At 33.4% G+C, this 24,385-nt stretch overlaps 1 long non-coding RNA gene across 2 annotated transcripts; it reads left to right on the forward strand.

Moving 5' to 3' along the window:
- The first annotated feature begins 2,981 nt into the window (after positions 1 to 2,981).
- Positions 2,982 to 14,305, forward strand: LOC105051200 (uncharacterized). Of its 2 annotated transcripts, none has more exons than XR_012134196.1 (3): positions 2,982 to 3,629; positions 3,793 to 4,025; positions 6,107 to 14,305. It is a non-coding gene; the product is annotated as an uncharacterized lncRNA (long non-coding RNA). The 2 variants fall into 2 exon arrangements; XR_012134195.1 differs by having other exon boundaries at positions 2,991 to 3,629; positions 13,569 to 14,305.
- Positions 14,306 to 24,385: the final 10,080 nt, after the last annotated feature.

Consider the following 24,385-nt stretch of genomic DNA (forward strand, 5'->3'; position numbering starts at 1 on the left):
ATGACTAAATTAAAGCATATAGAAGAGAATCAGATTCTGGTCTCTTTTGATCAAAGTTGTTGATTGGCTAGCATGATCAATTTAAATGGATATCATGAACATAAAATCTGCGAAAAATGTTTCTTATGTTACTTCATTTCCTTAAAATGAGTCTAGGAGACAAAATCATTAATTACTCCAAGATGGAGACATGGCAGAAATGAATGGAGAATCATAGAAAAACCAACCTATTTGATCCTATAACCATGGAAAGACCACATTAAATTTGTTTCTTGATGCTTTCTTGGTTTCTCCTCATCCTGGAAGGGGAAGTGAGTCAGGCCCAACTCTACAACTAAAACAACAAAAATTTTACCAAAAAATAAAACAACTAAAAGATGGCTCCATTGCCATGCGTGGTATGGTGATTTGATGCAAACCACAGGCACTACCCACTGTGGATTCCAGTAAATTGCCATAATAACAAGGCTGGACCCATAGGATTAATCCTATGGGAATGATGAACTCTTCTTTCTAATTTGGGCATCGTTCTCTGCATGTGGAAAGCTGACAAGGAAATAAATATTGGATTCCATTTCATCATCAATAATTGCTCATCCACTGGTGACATGACTTACTAGTCCGACATAGACTGTGAGCTCTATAGAGAGCAGAGAGGGTGGACCTATATATAAATGCATGTCTTTTATTTTGGTAACATATAAATTAAGGTCTTTAGATGACAATTATATCATAAATTTTATTTGAAAATTTCTAGATATCACTCATCAGATCATTACTCCATTAATTTTATATGAAAGTAGGTGATTAAGGGATACTTGGAAACAAATGAAGAACTACCTACCATTATCGAACCACACAAATTCCCCATTGCCATATCCATGAAATGCATGCAAATGATCTTTTTGTCATGCGATAAGAAGGACTAATGTTCGTCATGAATTTGTTGTCAAATACAATTGGTTGATTGATTATAAAAGTGCCAAGTTAGTATTTTCAAGCCTAATGAATTTGCTGTATTCACTTTTCAAGCACATCAAAGTATTTGGCATATCAAATCGGTGGACTAAATAAACGAATGCATGGATTAAGGATGCAAATAAGCCAAGTTGAGCTGAGTCAAGCAGCAGATTATTTGGTTGGAAATGATATATATATATTTTTTTTTTTTTTTTTTTTTATATATATATATATGAAGCATATCAAGTGAGAAGAGTGGCTTAACATAAGAAGTGAGAGGATATAATAATAATCTTTGGATTCACATCAATGATTTAGATGAGAATGCAGTTGTCCAAACTGTCCAAATACCTTTAGGATTTATCGATTCCTTCTTTTTTTTTAATTTTTTTATACACGCGCGGCATTTATATGAATGTTGATGTGGATTCAAGAATTATTATTATGTCCTCTTATCTATCACATTAAGCCACTCCTCTCACTTGATATGCTCCCTATATATATATATATATATGTGTGTGTGTGTGTGTTCAAACTCAACTTGAGATTAAGTCAAACTTGACTTCAATTGTTCTAGTTTGGTTCATTTAAACTTTGAGACATGAATATGTGAGTTGCTCAAATGGCTCAAGATCAAGTCGAGCTTAACTTCAATTGCTCAAGTTTGGTTCATTTAAACTTGAGGCGAAGCTTTCATTAGCCGATCATGCTTATCCATTACTTCTGCAAATAATTTATGTTGAAGCTCAAATCATCTATGAGCCAAGCTTAAAAAATTGTTCAAACCCAGTTCATTTTCTGGCTAAGTTAAATTTGAGCTGTACTTGAGCCGAGCCAAGCTAAACTAAGTTGCTTCCAGGCAGTCGTGATGGTGATGTGAATTTTTTAATTTATTTTTAAAAAATATTAACAAAAATATCTAAAATATATTTCTTTATATAACTTTAATATATATAGATAAATATATAATTTTTTAATATTTTATATTTATTTTTGGTTGGTGGATTGGACCATCTTTATTTATTTAGAGTCTCAGCAAAGTAGCTATCAAATTTCAATTTGTACTACTTGTCGCGCAGTGCATTCTGTACCGCGCCCCTCCTTTGTCAACCGCCCACGTCTGAATAATAAATCAGCAGCTGATATATTAATAAATAATGTGAAGGTATACTTCGTTAACTTTGAAAACTTGTTGCATCAAACGGCTCAAATCACGTATCCAATCGATCTGTACGGCAGCGATGCATTCTTATCCAAAGGGATGGACCCCACACGTACTACACACGCCCGCCCAAATAACCATCCGATCAGAATACTTCTTCGTCCGGACCTCAGATATTTTTCTCTTAAACTGATACACAGCCCCCATATTTTACAAATACGACCACTATGGGTTCCATTCGCTGTAGAAGATTAGAGTAGTTCGTTGGAATATTTGGCGTGTGTTTATCATTTCCTCGATAAGATCAAAGAGGATAACGTCGCGTGACCGAAAAGGACGGCATATTTCCCACGCCAGAGCAGAACCCCTCAATGGTAGTCCCGTAATTGTTGTAAACTTTCGGGGCAATATTGTCCTTTCAACTTTACGGCCGTGACACGTTTCGAGTTACCATACGTCGCTAGCCGGGGCCCGTTCACCCTTGTTGCCACGATAACCGTCCCCTCTCAGCAAAATAAAAGAGAAACGGCGTTAACTTGTTACGAACACCAATGTTTTAACCCATTGGTTAGTAAAGATGTTCTCAAAAGTGGGGCCACCTAGTCAGTATGAGGGGGTGGGTGTTCGTGTGGTGCTGCGCTTGGTGTGTGTTAATGATGGGAACGTGGTCGCGTAGAGAATGATAGGGGGAGTGTACCAGCGAAATAAAACGGCTGGCTAGCGTTAATTAATCTCGAAGTTTCTGCTCTTCTCTCCTCTCTCTCTGTTTCTCTTACCGCGGTTAAACTCAGCCATCGTTTACCAAAAATAGGAAACGAAAAGTTTTACCGTGTCTCTCGTACCTTCTTAAGGCGGACGATGGGGGCCAAGAGATTCTCGCTCCTCCCATCAAGAAAGAGATTCTCGCTCCTGCTTTCCTATCTCTCTCTCCCCTCTTTCTTCTCTACTTGAAACTTCTTGTTTCGTTGTGGTGAGATCTCTTAGATCCATTTATACTTCTGTTTTTCTAGATCTGAAGGACGTTTCCGTGATTTCTACGAAAAGGATTGTGGATTTTGTTCAATTTTTTTCAATTAATCTGGTGTCTCTGTCTGTTTTCTCGATCTCCGGCGTGAAACGGTTTCATTTCAAGGAGTTGTCTCTCATTTTTAGCAAATCTTTGGCCTCTAGGAGTGGGGAGCAAGGCTCCATTCTCTCTTTTCCATGACTCGTGGAAGAGAGGGATTTGGCTATTTTTAGTTAGATTTCGGGTCTTAGAATCTTCTTCTTTTGTTCTTCTGGTAAGATATTTCAGCTAGATCTGGTTCTCACTAACTTCGATTATCACAGAAATTTTTTGTTGGATCTGTTCCTCAAATCTTCATCTCCTTGGCTTTCTTCTTCTTCTTCTTCTTCTTCTTTTCAAACTTTCCTCCTGATCTGAGATGGAGTGGTTGAATCACCTTGGGGTGGATCTGAGACTTCAAGAACGTAAAGATATGATGCACTTGCATAAAAAGAATATGAGGTTTGCTTCTAGCCTTCTCTCTATTTTTTACTGTTGATTTCAAGATAGTTTTGATTTAAAGATTATTTTGATATAATATAGTAAGATCGACACTTTCTTTATCTCTTTCTGTTACTTATCTGTAAGTTTTTGTGGTCTTTTTTTTTTCTTTGTTTTTGGGTAGGAGATGATGGGTTGGGTTGGGTGCTTTGGCCGGGCATTGTCGGCTGACAACGAGAGAGAGCACGCCGGTCGGCAGTCCTGCACGGTGCCATGGCTGTGTACCAGCGTGCTCTTTCTCGGTGTCACCCCAGTTCTCCCCACAAAGCTTCTCCTGATCAATTCCTTTGGATCAAAACGTACATTTGGAGTGTGCTGGCTCAAAGAAGGTGCCCTCTTCGGCTATCCTTGCTAAAGGTACTTGCTTTAATCTATGCTGCAATTCATCCTTTTGGTTGAGATAAATTCTTGTTGATTTCAAGTTACTTTTACTTTGAGTTGGAAGTGGAGGATCTTTGGTGTTCTAGGGATGTACTAGTTTTGCGAATTATTAGGTCTTCGAGTTACCTTTACATGATGAATCTTCTGTAACTTTGGGGGATGAAAAGCAAGCGATGAAATGACTGCTTAAGATAAATTCATGATTTTTATTTGGACGATGTGTTATTTATTCATGTGATACTAGAAAATGTGGTTGTTTTTAAGAAACTCTTTGTCCAGGTTGATGCTCTTAACAGAGATCTTATGCTACTTTTATGCTGGTAAAGTAGACAATACTTCAGGTTCCTTCTTTATGTCTTGGAGTGTTTGTTTCTATCTTGTAAGTAGGAGCTTAAGGATTTGTATCTTTTATCTTATGATTTAATTTTTAATGTCCTTAGCAACTGGATGTTGTAGGTAAAAGTCAGGACAAGTTTTAGTAAAGTTTTTGTCTTTAGCAATCTTCACTGCAATAGGTGGAGCAAAATGTTTCTGGCTTTCATAAACTTTGAATTGTATTAGGGCTTTCTTTCCTAACTTTAATTTGGAAAAAAAAAAAAAAAATCGTATGGATAGGCGAACTGTGGATTGTTGACGTATAAGTGTGTTATTGAATGGTAGCCCTCTTCCTCCAGTCCACATTTCTCGAGCATCATCACGCCTCTTCTCCACTGAATAACATTGACTGGTAATTGGGAATTTGGTTTATGCATGTGTGTTGATAACACAGGCACCCTCTATGACAGCTTGTAAGAGCAGCACTTCGTGGCATCTTGTGGGCTTGGAAGATTGAGTTGTGGGAGCTAATTGGGTCTACAAAATGAAGTGAATTTGTTAGACCGGTAACAGCGTGATGACTATGGAATACATTAGTATTTGTCTACAACTTATTAAGCTAATAATTTTCGTACTTTTTTACGCATTAGATTGGCAACTGTTCATAACAGATGACTTAAGCTACTTAATTAGCTCAAGATACCCGAAAAGTTCAGGGTAAGAAGGTCATCTTACTTGCTTATTTCTAAGTTTTACATGGATATTCCCACGTAATTTGAGCAGATGGTTGCGCTATAATATTTATGCATTGCTCAGCTTAGCTAGCCAAAAAAGTGAAAAACAAGGGTTAACTGGGAAATGACATGTTGAACTATCCGTTCAAGGATTTCTCTTATTCATGTAATGCAAACACATAAATACGTTAGCTAATTTATCTGCTATAGATGGTTTCTTAAAAGAAATGGATTTGATAATTTTAAGCCGGCTTGACAATGGTTGCTCAGATGTTTACAAGATGGAGGACTGATGGAGCCCGTTTTCCCACTAGCGATGGTTTTCTTTTGCTTGTCATGATACCAAGGAATTTTGTTCTTCCTAAGAGTCAATGAAGTCAGTGGTGGTGTTCTTAAGGTCAACTAAGTGACACAGAGGATAGGCATTGAAATGTTTATTCCTACTTATGAATAATTTATGTAACTTATGCGTGGGCATGAGCTCTTTCAGAATTTCATTTTTTTCTTTTGATTGGATTTTGTTTCACATTTTACATAATTCATAACGAGCTACATTCATGTTCTGATTCATTTAAGTACATCATGATTCCAGCATAAACGCTCACATTTGAGTTTCCATATGTAATAATCCCATTGTGGCATTGTATATATATTCTGCATAATTTGGTTATATACGACTTTGACTTTCACCAGTATTTTTTCATTTAGTTGTTCTCCTAGTTATCAAATTTAAAGTTTCTGTTGGTTACCTCCTGTAGACTGCTATTTAGAAGTTTTTGTGCAAGTTCTACAAAACCTTTTCCTTCCTCATTAAGGCAGCTTTTTTGATTGCTATGCTTAGACTTTTTCACATAATGTGTTGATGCAAGTATTTAATCTTTGGTCTACAGAAGACCCTTATGAGTAACGTTTACTATTGTGAATGTATGCTTTTCTATTGGCTTGTCATCTGATTTTACATTTTCCAAGTTTCATTTTATTAAGAATATTTTAATATCCTCCATGCAGCTTATGCCCTTGACATCAAATCCCAGACAACTCTCCAAGCCCAATATGATATAGAGTCATTAAGAGATATGACCATGATCTTCATACAACTGGGTGCATATGACCTATGGAACTTGTCAGCACCAATCTGCAATGCACAAGATATTGTCTTCAAGTTTGAGCCCTAGGATGTACCAGTTATTGTCAAAATTTTAAGTGCTGCTGTAGTTTCATAAGCTTCTTTTAATGAATCTAGTTGCTTCTGATGGCTAATTTGCTACTGTCATTACCAATCATAGAGTGATAAAATCTACAATATTGATGGTTGAAGTAGTTAGTACATAATTGGGTGTCTATATTATTGATATAAAACTACAATAACTGTGTTATATATATCATAATTGTGGCTCAAGGAAAGAAATAAATGCAATATTTTGATGAATTAGATTTGGTAGTGCCAGAAATATTAGAGAGGGAAAAAGTATAATTGGTAGACAATTGAATGGTGTAGGGAAAGGTAGTACGGTAACATGGCATTTAGAGACATAAATTGGAGCAAAGAATGAGCTCAAAGATGCAACCCTTGAAACTCTAGTGTTGCATGACATTGTGTAACAATCTTCACCTTTTCTTTTTGGAAGAAGGTTGCAATGACTTCTAGATGGGGTAGGACCCAGTAAATGAAACATAACAAGTCCGAAGTTAATGTTGGAGATGTTTTGACTCAAAATAAATTGGTGGTCATGCATCATCTACTAAATTATAAAGAATGCTGTGAGAGTTAAAAGTCATCTAGTGTGAAAACTATTGTTTCTAAAATCACAAGAGATCCAGTTGGAGGTCATATAATTTAAGCATGTGTTGATGGAATATAATGGAGGTAAGGCTATAATAATTGCACATATTACTAAGATAGATCAAGATGGTACTCCCGAAGTTTGTGAATGGTCAGTTTTTGGAATTAGAAATGAGATGGGATGCGCAACATTTGAATTTGTTATGGTGCGCAATCATGTAATACAAGATACCTATATTAGAAGGCATATAGTGAGGTTCAATTGTGGTAGTGCAATTGCAATTCTTAGTTTTTTCTTAGAGTAAATGAATTACTTTTGAAGCTTATACAAATTACTTTTGAGAGAGAGTTCAATGATTCAAATGGATTTTCCCTTGAGGTTTGTCATTGATTGCTCTTTTTAAACTAAATGGATGTGTTACTAGAGCATGATTTCCTCAATCATCTTCCTTAGTTATAGACTTGCAAACTTAGGAAATACTACTAATTTGAGAAAGTAAAGGGGTTATGTGGGGGCATATTTTGGATATTAGTGGAACATGATTGCACTTTTACAATATACAGGAAAAATTCTTATGGGTTAAATGCATGCTAAAAATTGTTTGAAAGTGGTGAGAGATAGTAGATATGCAAACACTAGATGGTGGTTGGCAAGCTAAGGGAGTAGCTATAATTCTGGATATTGAATGTGTAGCTATAGTTCTTTGGAGTCAAACTACTAAAGAGCAATTCTGGATCTTAAATGCACATTAATTGTGCATAGTGTGTCCAAGGTTATTAATCCAAGAAGAAGATATGGTGAATTGCAATGGTATAGAAGTTTTGATTTGTAATTCCTCTAAATAAATACATCGAATTAATTGATGATCATCAATAAAGGTGCTGCTCAAATTCTTGAAGTGAAGAATGTATGAATATAGGAGAAACAAAGGAGATTATGAAAGAGTTAGTGACGTCTGATAGTTGTTAAAAAATAGTTGTCTTACATCTTTTAATATGCAAAGGTACTTTATTAGAAAAAAAAGCATTGCCAATGAGACTTGTTTCCAATTGTTGACATCCTTTTCGTAAGGTCCTACTTTTAGGAGAGGTGAGGATTCAAAGTTGCAGGTGGGATGCTGCCTTCATATTGTTCAAAATAAGCATTTGGTTGCACCATTTCATTATTTTTTCCTATAAAAGGTATGTCAAAAATCTTTTTAGAGCTTTTTTAGATGTTTGATTATCTTGGTATCAAGTTCTGCAATCTCAATACCAATATAAGGTATGGTTTTAAGGCAAACCGTACTAACACTTGATGCATAGATATGTATCGATTCAATCAAGATTTGCCATATTGGTCGGTACGCACTTGATATGTAGATCTATAGTATGGTCGGTACATATAGTCCATACTATATTGGTATGGAGTCGGTATGCAGTACAAGGGCCGTATCGATACTCAGTACATGGAAGCGGATACCATACCAGATATACCGACCTATAATAGGATGACATCAGTATGGGATTTGGTATTGAGACAAAGGACCTTTGTTTCAATATTCCTACATTTTTCTTTTTCAATTTTTTGATTTTCAAGGTTATTTGATCTTTAAATTATGATTTTAAGGATATTTTTATATTTTTAATTCATATTGATCTTAGGAGATTGTATGAATGCTTAATCGATGCAATTATATTCTTCAAACATAGATTTATAATAATTAAAGATAGACAATGCATATTTTTAAACTTGAAAATATATACATCAAATTGATTTGGATTAAGTACATATATATATCGTTATTTAGTTCCTCATGATGTGTCTATATTGCTTGTAGATATAGGGACCTTCTTTTATAGTTAGGGCCTTGGGCTTGACCCCAACCTAGATATTGTGCCTATTCCTGCATTCGATCATCTGAGCTTCCTAAATAGACATCCTGGCATTGATCTTTTGTTCAATACTAGGCTGGTCATTCTAAAAAATCACAGTAGCAAAGGATATGCATATGGGCCATATTCCGGCTATGTAGGATAGGATCTAGTATATGATGAGGATCCAGATACATCTGGAGACCTTACTCTACATGTTATACCGTCACCTCCAACAATGCTATGTCCTCAACTACCTTAAGGGGCCTATCTTCTATATTATCATAACTTCACAGGCCTTACGATGTGCATTGTCCTATTTTGCATGGCATGAGTGAAATGTAACTCGCGAGCAAATCGACTCAGACTAGATGATTGTGAGTCATATGCACTCTCATCACAAATGCATCATCACTCGTATTGTAAGATGATCTAGGCAATTGATCAACTAAAGGGATGACATCAAACTTTGAGTGAATGAGCTTCTTATCAACCCTCTCCAATGGATTGGCAACTTTCTTCCCTTTACTATGTCTTGCTACTTTGAGAAACTATTTTCTTTCCCCTAGCTAACCCCCTGCCTGTATGGCTCTATTGGGTGGCTTAATTAGACCTACCACCCTAACTGGCCCCACCTCCTTTACTGGATTGGGTGCCATGTAATCTCTTCTTAGTATCTCCCTATCATATCTTTGGGTAGATGTGTTAATACATGGAGCTTTGCGATCTTGATTGGCTACCTCCTAGGAGGTCAAGGTGGTTGTTTAGGATGTAACAACCATCTCTTGAAATTTGGGAGTCTTGATATCGGTCACATAGAGCTATTGGTGGAACTAAGGGGGTATTTGGTTCGTAATCGAAATCGAAATGGGAATGAAAATCGGAATGACTTAGAATCGAAATCAGAATGGTCAAATCTTCCGAAGCATTTGGTTCGCAATCAGAATCGGAATCGGAATTGAAATAAAAATTTGAATCCACAGAGAAGAGTAGGGATTGAGTTCTATATAGATTGAGTCATTCCCATTCCATCCTGGAATCGGAATCGAAATGAGACTCCTCCCAACCAAACGATTGGAATGGGAGTCACCTATTCCGATTCTGATTCCAGACCCTCATTCTTCCCAACCAAACAAACCTTAAATGGATTGGTAGGTGTTTATGATGACCTTCACCATTACTTTGCAAGGGTAAAATGGAGGTGGGATTCCGAGAGTTTACTCTCTAAGATATGTCCACAAGTGTTTAAACCATGGGAACGTACCAATCTAGTGGCTGAGTATGCACGATTGTGCGGTGCTAGAGAAAGACAAGATGTTCCATTGTCTGGTAATCAACAAGAAGCTATAGTTTGGTGAAGTACCATCTCAAAAAGGATGGAAGATCAGTTGAGATTATTATATAATTTGCATTGCAATCTTGGAATCTAGAGTTCATAGTTTCTGATATGTTCAGCACCTAAAAGGAACCCAGCTGAATATCCCAAGCCGAGCCTGCCGTTTTAAATCCCTATGGATGGCTTGGTGAAGGTAGCTAGTTTGGAGTCAACCCCATCCAACATAGGTCCATAACCTTGATCATTTGGAAAGGAAAATATGAAGTATAAAGAACGAGGAACCAAGAACTTGTAGCAATTTATGTTTTGGGAAGCTCTCGTAGCTCAATGTAGCATGGGTGCCTTTCCAGTGGCAAGAAAGAAGTATAAAGAATGAGGAACTGGGAACATATAGCAATCTATACTTTTTCATCTTAGGAAACTCTAGTGGCTTAATGTAGTATGGGTGCCTTTACAGTGGCTTAATGTAGAGCATGGGAGCTTTGGACGATGGGGCCCCGTCTAGGTCATTTTAATGTCTCTATTCATTCTTTTTATCTTAGAAGAAAACAAAGAAATAATGCGATGAGTTTATCCACAACAAGATTAAATGAATTGAGTGTACGCAGAAGAAGATGATTCTTTTTAAATACATTTCGATTTTTGGTACTTTTGGGTTGGGAAGGCCTAAAATTTAGCTAGATCAACTTGACCGAGGCATGGCTAGTACATCATAGCATACATAACCGCATTTGTGCAAACTTTGCAGACAAGTTGAAGTCAAATAATTTCAGTTCAGCATAAACACTCTAAACCTTCCAGTCAACAGCGTAAGATGGAACGGTTATTTTCACATTTTGTCAAGAAAATTCAACATTAATACATGAGTAAGCTTTAAGTTTCTACTTATTGCCCATTATGAGCAAACAGCAATCTCCTAAAATGAATAAAATCAAGGCATGGAACTAAAGGAAGTACTGTCTAAGAGAGATCTATGTGCAAGAGCTAGGGTCATGCGTGCATGGAAATAGGGTGTCCTAAAAGCTCAAGAAATTAGTGGATTTTAATTGACATCTGAACATAATGTCGCTCAAATAGGTTACAATGTGCGTAAAATGGTGATAAAAGAATGCAGAAGAAGGAAGAATTAAAAAGAAATATTATTTGTATGGAAGGATACGTCATTAGAGAGGATGCTTGCATAGTCTTCCACACGTTGTTAGGAAAGGACAAATCTTAGTATATCATGTCTTCATAATCCAAAAAGTATTGGGAGAGGAACGAGTACAGAATCTCAGAAAAGGACCCTTTTTGTTACTGTTTGGGAGAAGCGGAGAGTTGTGTGGCTCTATAAGTCGTTTCGTAAGACTACTTAATAGACTAGGAATCCCAAAAGGAATTGGAGAGAAAGTTGTGACAAGAAAGAGAGAGAGAGAGAGAGAGACGGGCCCTGACTAAAGGAAGTTGTGGTAGGCTGGTAGCGGTCTTTGTCTGCTTGTATATGAGTGAAAGGGATGTGCGCCTCTTTGAACGAATTATTATAAGAGCCAGTACCAAAGTTTTATGACTTGAGCCCTTGGATCTTCTTGAGAATCCTTTAATTCCACCTGTTCGGTACTTCACTATTTATGAAGTTACACCTTGCATGTTGGCAGTCACTAAGTTTTTTTATATTTCTCTTTTCATGTTTGTTTCAAATATCAAATTTTATGCTTCTCGTTTACCTTGTTATTGGTGCTTGTTCTTGTGTTCCTCGGCATGTGGCTACACAGCAAATCAACCAGGCTACACCTAGCATGATGATAATGGAGTTGACGCTGAAGGGAGTGCTGAAAATAAGTCATCGTTGACCTCAATTTTCTCTTTCCTTTTTTTTTTTTTTTCTGCTTTCTGAGGGTAACATGGAGCAAGGAACCTTCGCCCATCAACCTCAACATTATTTTCATCACAAAAGATTGTTTGGGCTTAATTGCTAATTGCTAATTGTTTTTTTGATTGTGGTTAACTAGACCAGCATTGTTAAATAACAATGTGCTTATGTTGCATTACTATTCTTAAAGACTCCCGTTTCTTTTTCTTGAGCTATTTATACCCTATCTATTCCACTGTTCTTGCAATGGTGATCAGATGTTTGAAATTCGCCTCTTCACTCTTTATCCCTATCCTAGAGCCATGTCTAGGCTGTCCATGACTAGATTGACCTTCATTAGGTTGCCAGCCATCACTAGAGAAGGGGATTGGTAGGGGTATGTTATAAGGAGCTCTATAGTGTTTATGCCTATCAAATTCTCTCAATGAGTTTGATCAGCCTTGGCAAAACATCAGACCTCCCATAATGTCAAGCACAAAGATATCGACCTTCTTTAAAAACACATCATAAAGTTGAGCAACTTGTGTGGAGGTTTTCATAGGTTGGTGTGGCAAAAGATTTGGGTCCAGTGTTAATAGTTCCAGCATTTGCAAACCCCTTCTAGATTGAGATGATGGCAAGATTTATGGTAATATGTCAAGTTCCCACTGCATATATATGCACGTATACAGGATGATCAGAAATCAAGCACCGCATCGGAATAGTCACTAAAGTATAACACCATCATCTGGCATAAATATCCTATATGACCAAATGAATTATGTATCATAAACATACAAATTTTGGAGAAAAAGAAAATGAAAAAAAATCAATATCTAAATACGTATTCCCTATTACTGGTTTGCATTTACATAATGGTCTTTCTTCTCTTCTTTCTTTTCCCTTCTTAAGGGAGGTAAATTTTCTTATTTGCTGGTTTAACCTTTTTTCACCTTCTAATTCTAGTACCATGGAGAATGTGGCCTTGGTTTTTAGGATCCTTAGCAAAATCCTATCTACGATCTAGATAAACTAGCAACCAAATTATCCAATTATGTTTCAGTAATGCACATGCTTTGAAACGGATCCTAGAACCAAAAAAGAAATCCTAAACAAGTTCAAGCCATTAGTAGTATTGTATACCAATTCTGGTGACTTGCAATAATGAATGATAATTAGAACATGTTTAGATTTTCAGTGTTGTAGGAATAAATGAGGAGAAAGACAAACTGAGATGAAGGAAAAATGGAATATGCCCTAGAAAAATAATGAATGAAATAATTCAATTGCATTTTCAGCTAGTAAACTATGCTTTGGAATAAGATGATAAAAGAATTTAAAAAATCCTCTATAAGTTGCAATATCTGTAAATCAAATATAACCACTTGAAATAAGGAATGAGAATCATAACACACTCACCACTGGTCTGCTACTGGGAATACAATTTAAGAAAGCTCTTTGGTTTAGTCAAACTGTGAACCAGATTCAATTCGAAGTTGTATCAGGGCCATTAACCCTTGTTTTAATTCCTTAATGTTCTCCAAGCTTCTATTTAGGTGTGTATATTTAACCCGTCCTGTACTTTTTGGGCTCATCTGCTATGACTGATCTTCTATTTAGATATTCCCATTTTCTAGCTTGAAGTTCTTTTTCTTTTTAATTTTTATAGCGGATGATGGCTCACCACCAAAGAAAATGATATAGGCAGACAACTGAAACTGCATGGCTGAAAATTCTGTGCTCAAATTGAGGTCATATGTTAACCTAGAGTGCAAGAGGACTTGGTGAATTGTGGCACATGAAAGAGATCAGTTCAGAATTTTGTGTGAGGCGGCTCTGAATTCCTCTATGTAACATGATTTCTACAGTTTGAGGTTTATTCCATGTGGCCTGAGGTGGCAGATTGTAGAAAATAAATATCAAATCAGATTCTGCATATGCTTCTTGGATCTAACCGTTGCTCTTGGTGGCAACAAAGAAAGAATGCGTCAACTCTGCCATTGAGGTCGAGATGGCTTCAAGAATCATAAAGAAAACAATATTCGTATTTCGATAGACTCTAGAAAAAGGGGTTCTGTATGAGAAGCTGTCTAGATTTATAATTCAGGGACTGCTTCAGATTAACTTGGTGCTGGAGACCAAAATATTATTACTCATAGGAAGCTGAATGAGCTGTTTTCTGACTTCTTACTCTCGTTGATCAATGTTTTATTGTTGCTGACGCCAGAGTGCTCGGTGTTATTATGCTTTGTCTTCTCTTTCAGCTGATGGTTCGATGAGCTAGATCACTTTATTTCTTACTGCATCTCGTTTATTTTCTGATTATGTGTACACTTGCGGTAATCGCTCCATCTTGTTAATATTTTGGCGGATATTTCATTTCCATGATGTCTTGCCACCGTTGCATGATGTATTGCCACTGTTGCATGATATTTTGGCGGATATTTCATTTCTATGATGTCTTGCCACTGTTGCATGATGTACCGTATCCATCGGTGAAACATATTGTAAGTATACAAGTGGAGTGTCATGGTTTTCTCGGAGAATTCTGTCAAATAAACTTATTAGAATATCATTTATGTTCATTAAGATAAGATTGGAGACTACGGTATATATAATGTTTTTAGCTGTTGAAAGGACTTTTAGAGACAAGATCCCAGGCAACGTGTCCACTTCCGGCAGCAGTTGGGAATGGTTGTCTCAGTGCTTGTGTAAATTAGAAGTTTGAGTTCGATGGAACTGAAATTCTTTTATTGTGAAATTCTTATTTGTGCCCGTTGATACCTTAGTTTCATCTTATATTGCAGTCTGATTGGCTGGTTCCATCTTATATTAACGTTTTTGAGCAAACAACGAAATTAATGGTGAATGTACCTATGTTCGGCTTGAAAAAACTATTAGAAAATCCAGTTACAATAGGTAAGGTTCTCCTCACAACAGATGAGCTCATTAATCTGGTTTGAGTCCCCATGCCTGTCATTGTTCTCAACCACTTTGCTTAAAATAGGCAAGGATTTAAAGCACTTGTTTCAGGAAAGCAAAACTAAATCAAAACTCTCGTGCATTTTAATTGAGCTCCAGCATCTTATAACCAACAACTCACTTTATTTGCTCTTGGTGCCCTTCCCTCTGATTCTGTCTTCTTTCTAATGGTGTTGCTGATTCTTGTGAAAAGGGTTTAGTGTACTTCAACTTTCTAATGGTGTTGCTGATTCTTCTGAAAAGGGATGTGTACTTTCTGCTGAACTTTTCCTCCTTTCTTTCTTTCAGGCCAATTATAACCCTGGCTTCAGATTCTGACTAGTTTAAGTCAGTTTTAACTGAAACTGATCGGTTCCAGTCTGGTTCAGCCAATTTGATTGTTCCAGCACTCTTGGCCAAGATTGACAGAAACTAAGCGTGGATGATAAATTGCACATATGTCAATTTTTGGAACCTGTCAAATCTCAATCAATATTTACCAGATATTATTTGTAGGCATATGTAGATAAGTAGATATACTCTGCCAAGTCTAGGAATGATAAAAGGTGGCTGAAGCGAAACCTGCTTCGATGCATTTTGACGGACAAACAATCAAATTATACCAGAGAACAATATGAAAGCCAAGATTAATTTCTAGATACTTTATGTCTTGTCGATAATGGAATGTGTATCAATAATTTTTCATTTATGCCTGAAGAACTAACCTCCTAGGTCTACTACGATGTCTAACCATGAGTGATAGATCTAGCCTTCAAGAAGCATTTTATTAATATTATCACTAGCATTCAGCACGCACATTGCATGTGATGGTGCATACGAGAGGAGAGATGGTTCGTGAGGGGGAGTCATGATTGCGAAGAGGGCTGTGGTAATTCTGAAGTAGGAGCTCAGAAAAGAAAGAAAGAAGAAAGTTCTTCGGAAATTTTACACGCATCGAAGTTAAGAGTTGTGGAACTTGGGAGACCGGAAAAACATTGGTCTTTTGGTACTTGCTGGAAAATGGTGTTGCACCCCTAGAGTATGCGTCAAAATGGTAAAGATATATGGATCTTATGCAATTTTCAAGAATATTGGGAACAATTGGTTGTTTAATTGAAAGAAATTCCAGAGAAAATTGGCCTTTTTTCCTTTCCTTAATGAAGAACCTTTCTGGGATGTTCTGGAGGTATTTCCTGGGGATATAATATAGAAGGGTTTGTAGATATATTTGTAGATTGAGCACCCCTGACCTTGGTTTTGAAAGACAAAAGGATAATTTAGGTGAGCCTTATTAATTTTATTTTGATTCTTCAATTTCATAGGTCATAAATAAGTCCTCATGCAATGTAATTTGGAAATTTTGCTTTAATAGATATATAGAAACGTACTAATGGGAATACTGTCAAAAAAAAATATTGTTAAACATGATCCTTAGCATTCTCATTGATTTTCAAATTTCGTAGGCATATTTAAAGTGTCTACTTTGTAGACATCGGCACCAATGTGAGTCACCATTTCAAGTTTATATCCTCATGCAGTGTTAATTTGTAAATTTTGCTATTCATCATATATAGAAATGTATCCATATTGAGATTGTTATAAAAAAACAATGTGTTACATGATTCTTTAGCATTCTCGGTGATTTTTCAATATAATTTTGATTAATTCTTTTTGTATGATATGTTTTCAGTTTTCAAACAATGCAAGTTTTTAAAAATACTTTGACCCATTCTTTCTTCGCTTGATTAAATTTTTAATGATTTTATATATTCTTCTCTTCCCTTTGTTGCTAGAAGCGATCTAAAACTCAAACCAAAATTGGTGAAACCAAGATCGTGTCAACCCAACTAAAATTCAAACAAGTTTTAGAGCCAATGATTTAAAAGGTGGCTGCGAGTGGTCAAGGGACCCACACGACACATGCATCAATATACGTGGTTAGTATTTTTAAAGATCTAAATTAAATAAAGCAAATTAATTACATTAATAATAGTAAGTTTTTATAAATAATAGCAATCTTAACGGTTCTTGATGGTATGATTATAGCCTAATGTAGGACATTTGAAACTAGTACCTGGATCAATTGTTTGCTTGAACCCACCCGTTTGCATGGGTTTACATAAGTATGGGGTATGTACGTCTTTGTATAATGCTAAAAAAGCTATGTATACAACACAAAATGACTAGTGGGTGTCACACTATAAATCAAGGACATAATACGATCATACTATCGAGAGGTACCACCTATGATAACACATAGCCAACAATCATAATCTATATACAAATCCACTTTAAATAAAATATAACAAAGGATCCAAATCTATCATCCATTAAATAAATAAATAAGTGCTGTTTAGAGTGTCAAAATCAAAATTTATAACCTTAAAATTCATAAAATCACTAACTACGAATTCATAATCAATTTAAGAACTAAAATTTTCACTATGAGATCTTCAAGCGTGCTAGTACGAACTTCAAGCTTGGATCATTATTCATTCCTAGTGATCCCATTTGTTTTAAAAAAAAAATAAAAAGAAATATAAGCTACATAGCTCAATAAATAAGTCTTACACTATCTCACGAAATCAAGCATAACTTTTTTTTGCATGAATTCATTTAGAGAAAATAATAACTATTGCAAGATAAAATATTTTATAATATCATATAGTAAAATAAGTCATAAAGCCAATCATGCATATATAAATCATCAATATTTCATAAACATGATTTCAGATGTATAGCATAAATAAAATTATAAATCATTTATCATTTATCCGTGTCTTAGATTAATTACTTCTCTCAAACTAAATGTTAAGGTCACTATTATATCCATAATAGGGTCATAACCGATAACATACCAACTATCGTTATCCATTGATAGGATCGTATGCCAACTACTATTATCTATCGACAAAATCGTACACTAACTATTATCACCAATTGATAGGATTGTGTGAAACTAGCTTTAGATATGAATCTATTCCACTTTTAGAGACTATACATAGCTATTTGAGAGCCTTTTGTCCTATCTTTTCTTAAAATTAATTTTTTAAGTCATATTTTCTTGAATCATGTTATCTTAAATTATAATTTCTAAAATATATGTTTTTAAATCATACATAAATAAATAGATTGAAAAGCCCTAAATAATATTATGGAGTTTATAACAAATCATTAATATTAAAACATTCACAGAACTATTCTTTCATGATAAATCATGAGTTTTATGATATAATATGGTCGATCCTTAATTTTAAGAAAAATACAAAATCATTAGTGTAACCTGCTGGTAAGATCTAATGGAACTAGCTCTATATATCGATCTATCCCGCTTTTAGGGGTCATATATAACCATCTAAGAGCTTTTAGATGTATTTTTCTTAAAACAAATTTTCTTAAGTCATATTTTCTAAAATCATATATGAATAAAGCACTGAGGCCCCATTTGACAAAACTTTTGGAGGATCAAAAAGTACTTTTTAGCCCTCCAAAAGTATTTTTAAATAGTATAGTGATGTTTGATAGAAAAGATCTACTCGAAAAAAGTTTCATTTTGAAGCTTCTTTCCAAAAATACCTTTTGATCAATGTCAAAAGCTATTTTATTTTAAATAAAATTTTTATGATTATCAAAATATTCATCAATAAATCTCATAATTACATCTTATATCATATCATATTGTATTATTATACAATAAATATAATATAATATGATAATCATAAATTAATAATATATATTGTTATATCATATTATATTATTTCATTATTATAGTATAATATATTACATTATTATAACCATTATTATAATAATATAATAAAATATTATATTATATTATTATAATTTACATTATACTATATTCTATCATATGAATATATTATAATAATATTATATTATTATAGTATAAACATTAGTATAGTCTAATATAATACTTTTATGTTGTAATAATATAATATAATCTATTCTTAGATTACATTATAATCCATTATATTATGTTATATTATTATATTATATTATTATATTATTATATTATATTATGTATTATATTATAATTATAATTATAATTATATTATTTGGTATCATATTATATCATGTTATATTATTATGCTATTATATTATACTATATTATAATAATATACAATATTAATAATATTTTAATATATAATAATATATAATATTATATTATATTATACTCCACCATACAATACTATACAATGTCCTTTATTGCTATTTTATCATATCAGAAGCACTTTCTCATTTTGGTTAATAAATATATGTTAAAGTTTATATTCATATAATAATATTATATTATTATAATATCAATATATAGTACAATCTAATATAATAATTTTATGTTATAATAATATTATATAATCTATTCTTAGATTAGATTATAATTCATTATATTATATTATTATATTAAAATATTAAAATATTATATATTATATTATAATTATATTATATTATATTATAATTATATTATCTTATATTATATTATTTCATATCATATTATATCATATCATGTTATATTATTATGCAATTATATTATACTATATTATAATAATAGGTAATATTAATAATATTTTAATATGTACCAATATGTAATATTACATTATATTATACTCCACCATACAATACTATACAATATTCTTTATTGCTATTTTATCATATCAAAAGTACTTTCTCATTTTGATTAATAAACACATGTTAAAGTTTTATAGCACTTTAGCATTATATTATATTATATATTATATTATTTCATATCATATTATATCATATTATGTTATATTATTATGATATAATATTTAATATTATATTACACTATATCATGATAATATTATGCAACATTAATAATATTTTAATACATAATAGTATATAATATTATTGTATTATACTCCATTGTATAATACTATGCAATATTCTTTATTATTATTTTATCAAATCAGAAGTACTTTTTCATTTTGGTTAACAAATACATATTAAAGTTTCATAGTACTTTAGAAAAATAGCTACCAAATAGTAAATAATTTTTTATAAAATCTTTGTCCAAATACTCTACTTCTTAAAAGCTCTACTGTCAATAGCAATCTCAAGTAGGGCCTAAATGGCTTTACAGAATTTGTTATTCATAAATAAGCCTTTAATAGTAGAACATTCATAAAACTATTCTTTTTATAACAAAAATATAAATTTTATAGTTATGGAGTTCATATTTGATAAATAGTTATTAATATTAAAATATTCATGGAACCATTATTTTAAAATAAATTATAAATTTCATAATATTGTATACTTGATCCTTAATTTTAAGAAAACATGATATCATCAACATTTAATATTATTTTCATATAAATCATAAGTATGAAAAATATGAAAATTTAAATGCTAATAAAGAGTGTCAAGATTACTTACCTTTTTTATATTAAATCCTCAAAATTCACTAGATAAATCTACAAAAGCAATTAAAGTATTAAAAGTAAAATTAGTTCTTATTTTTCGATCCAGGCTGACCAATGGGCCCATCAGTCCAATTGAGAGGCTGGATCTTATACTATGTATCTCTATGATGCCACATATGCATTTGTATGATACTAAGTTAACCACTATTTTGGACCACATAGGTTTCACCACATAAAATAGGTACATATACGAAATGCAATCAAGATTGTTTAGAACCTTTTTCCCCCAACCTTATCTCCAATTCAATTTAACTTAAAAGAAATGGACATGCTTGGACATTCTTTATATTGGAAAATTCTCAAATCATTCATGGTTTTTCTCTTCTCCAAATGATTCTTTCAATTGCTTTCAACAAACAAATTAATCTAGAACCATTCAAATATTCTTGAATTATGCACAAATTCTATGATTTATTTCATAAGTTCTTACTAGTAAATGAGAAATTTGTTTACAAAACCAATAATTTTGTTGTTCATCATGGTCTTTTTTGCAATCATTTTTTATTCTTGGCTCTCTTATACATGCTTTAAAGTAAATAAGTGTACAATATTTTTGTACTTATATTTTTAGTTAACATAATTTTATTTCTTATTTTTAGCTATTCTCTCTCTTTGAACTTTTGATGAATTTTATATTTTTTCCAAATTCCAAATATCTATCCCTCACCAAATTGTTCCTAAATGCTAAACTTATAACTATGGCTTGGACCGAAGTTTTTAGAACCGATACCAAGATCCATGCCGGTTCCAAATCGATTTAATATGGTATCGATTACGTACCATACAACACTCAATGTGGCATTATGTGCTGGTTCCATATTGGCATGCTTTTTTTTTTTCAGTTTCTTTGCAATCCAATCAATTTTTTTTTTTGAATGATTTTAGATCTAAATTAATATTTATTTATATTATATAATATTTCTATCACTCTAAAATAAAATAAAAAGTCTAAAATAATATATTAAATATATTTAAAGTAAAAGTATAATGCACTAATTTTAAGATCTACTGATCTAATTTTTCATCGAGTGTCGATGATGCTCATAGATATCTGTATTGTTCACATAATCAAGAAGAATATCAATCCATCTCTCTAATCAAGTAATATTTTAATCTTGATTGCTCATCTTATAAGGCATCCGTTCTACATTGTAGGATAACTCAGATCTATTACTCAAGCTCTGACTCTAAGAGATATCTTCAGATTGACGATACGACTATGGAGGGGTCTATCTAAGTATACCGATAGCAAAATTTGATCCATAAGATGCTCCAAACTATATAGAATAATAGCTATTGAAAGATGATGCCTCGAATGCACTATACCTATTATTAAAATTTCGTATGGTGCGCATGCATATAGATTTCAAAAACTCTTTTTCAAATCAATGCAATGGATTAGTAGATTAAAATATCTTTTAATCTAGAACATGCATGCATAGAAAAAAATATCTAGAGATCTAGTTCATATGTTGAAATTAACTCATACTGACTTTTGCTGAAAATAAAATATGTGATCATATCACATACCTGTTTCACTTTTTCTTTCTTCAAATCTGGATCTGAAGAAGATAGGTTCTACCTTAGCCATACAAACATCTGGCTTCTATGGGTATTCACTCAGATTGATCCTCTTTTGTGAAGATCTTTCTTTCCTAAGTTGGATCTTTCCTACATATTTGAATCAAGCCAGTTGATCAACTTTTGATCCTTTCTTTGATCTTTCCTTTTTTTTTTCAACTCATTGATTTTTCTTTTTTGATCTTGGAGCAATCAAGAACTAGAAATCATACTTCAAAAGAGGGAATGCCCAACCTTTAGACGTTGGATGGTGAAGTGCCAAAAAAACTTGGACGTGAGGATGTGAGAACGTGAGAAGGGGAGGCGTGGAGATAGGGAGGCATTGGTTTTGATCTGAAGTTCACACCTAAAGACCAAAGGATTCGGTCTCTTAAATAGATGGGCTCTTTTAATCTTAACCAAAATCAAATTTGGTTCAAAGGATTAATTCTAATCGCATTAGGATTTCTATTTTATCTCAACACAAACACCAATTAATCCACGCCTAAATGGGATAAGGGGGCCACCAACTTTTGGCACCCTCTTAGGATTTCTCATGCGGAAAAACACATGAAAAGAGGGAGGAGGGCATCCACCCCTCTCTTCCCTTCTTTCTTACATCCGTTCCATCAAGTGGCGCCTCATATGATCATATCAAGTAGCGCCTTCACTTAATCAAGGGGTTAGTTAGGGGATTAGGCCCCTATCTTGGCTTGATCTAAATCTATTTGGGTAGCCAACATTTGGATCCAAGTGAATCTAATTCAATAGGTTGATTACAGATAATTGACTCGAATTAATTTTTATCAAATAAACAATCTAAGTGTAAAGAGAAATTGAGTTTAACTATGTATTAGTAAAGTTGTCTTAAACTTAATAAAATTTTCTTAACCCAATTAAGACTTTATAAGTTCAATTACTTAACGTAGATCAAATTCTTTATTATGTGACCCTATAGTTCAATTCTGTCTGGTAGTGAGATATACCATGATCTCTATCATAGTATTATTGAAACTCTTTTCAATGGATCGTAATGATTTTATTCTAACTCAATAAGGATCGTCGATCTAGAATGATCCTAGTAAGCTCTTACAATCCATCAGTGACACCAGCAGTATATAGTGGCAACCCAGCAAAACTAAAAAAGAACCTCTAAGTATAGTTTCTATATGATTCAGTCTCTCTATCGTGAGTCCTGACTAGATGGCAGGTCATGGATAAATCGTTAAATTTCAACATCAGTTATATGATATATTCAATCAGCTCAAGTCCAATTATATTTTTCATAAAAATTTCTTTCCATCAATCACATTACTGTGGCCATAAACTTATGGACTTTGTTGCTCTAAGATAGCAACCCAAGAGGAGGGGGGTGAATTGGGTTGTTTAAAAATTTTAATCAAATTTATTTTTTAAGCAATAATATTTCTCAATTTAAAACTTAACTAAGTACTTGTGATGTGATCAATATGTGCAGCAACAAAAGCAAATGATTAACAAAATTTTATAACTAATAATCTAATAAAAAATAAGAATTAAAAGCAAACAAAGCAAGTAAAGCAAGAAAAGCAAGAGAGTGAAGAGAGCAATGCACAATCACAAACGTACAGATTTTATAGTTGTTCAGTGCAACCCACATCTACGTCCACTCCCTAAGCTTTTCTTAAAATTTTCACTATAATCCTTCTTTAATTACAGTATATTTATTTTTTCGGACTCACAAATAAATTCAGTTGATTTTTCAGGATCACCAATCAAAATTTTACATCATTAGTTTTTCAGACTTACTAACAATCAATTAATTTTTCAGACCAACTAATCAAAATCTCACACTCATCCAATTACGGGCTTGGAACGGCTTGATCTTCAAGTTTCTTTTCCTTCAAAAAAATTTGTAAAGAATCACAAATCAAGCAAAGATATTCAGTTTAAACAGAAAAAATGAAACTATTTTTCAATATGAAGAAGAGGGGAAGGATGGCTTGATTGAAGCTTGCTTTCTCTTCTTTGAATGTTAAAAGGATGCTTGAAAATTTGTAAAGGATGGCTTTTGAAAGCTCTTTGAATTTTAACACTTAAAAATCTCTCTTTTTCTTTCTTATAAATGCATAATGTGGCTCTCTTATTCTTGAAGATGTCTTACTTTAAGCTCTCATTTCCTCAAAAACTTTCTTCCAATTTGATTCTCTAGCTTTAGATTTACTTGGAGATAACTGGAGAATGAGTTCTAACCATTGGAAGTCCTGAAATGACCATTAGAGTAGAGAAATAGTCGTTGAGCAATGATCAGAGAACTAATCGTTAAGCATGTCAGAAGCCATTGAATTGGCTTGAACTGATCTCGAGCTGGTTCGAACTACAGAAATAAAGATTCAATTTTCTGAAGTGCTGACAAAGCTGGCTCGGATCTTACTTCGAGCTGGCTCAAACTGTAAAAATAAAGATTCAACTTTCTGGAGTACTGACAAAGCTGGCTTGGATCTTGTTTCAAGCTAGCTCGAGCTACAGA

Source organism: Elaeis guineensis, chromosome 9 (genome assembly GCF_000442705.2).
Source record: "Elaeis guineensis isolate ETL-2024a chromosome 9, EG11, whole genome shotgun sequence".
Taxonomy (NCBI): domain Eukaryota; kingdom Viridiplantae; phylum Streptophyta; class Magnoliopsida; order Arecales; family Arecaceae; genus Elaeis; species Elaeis guineensis.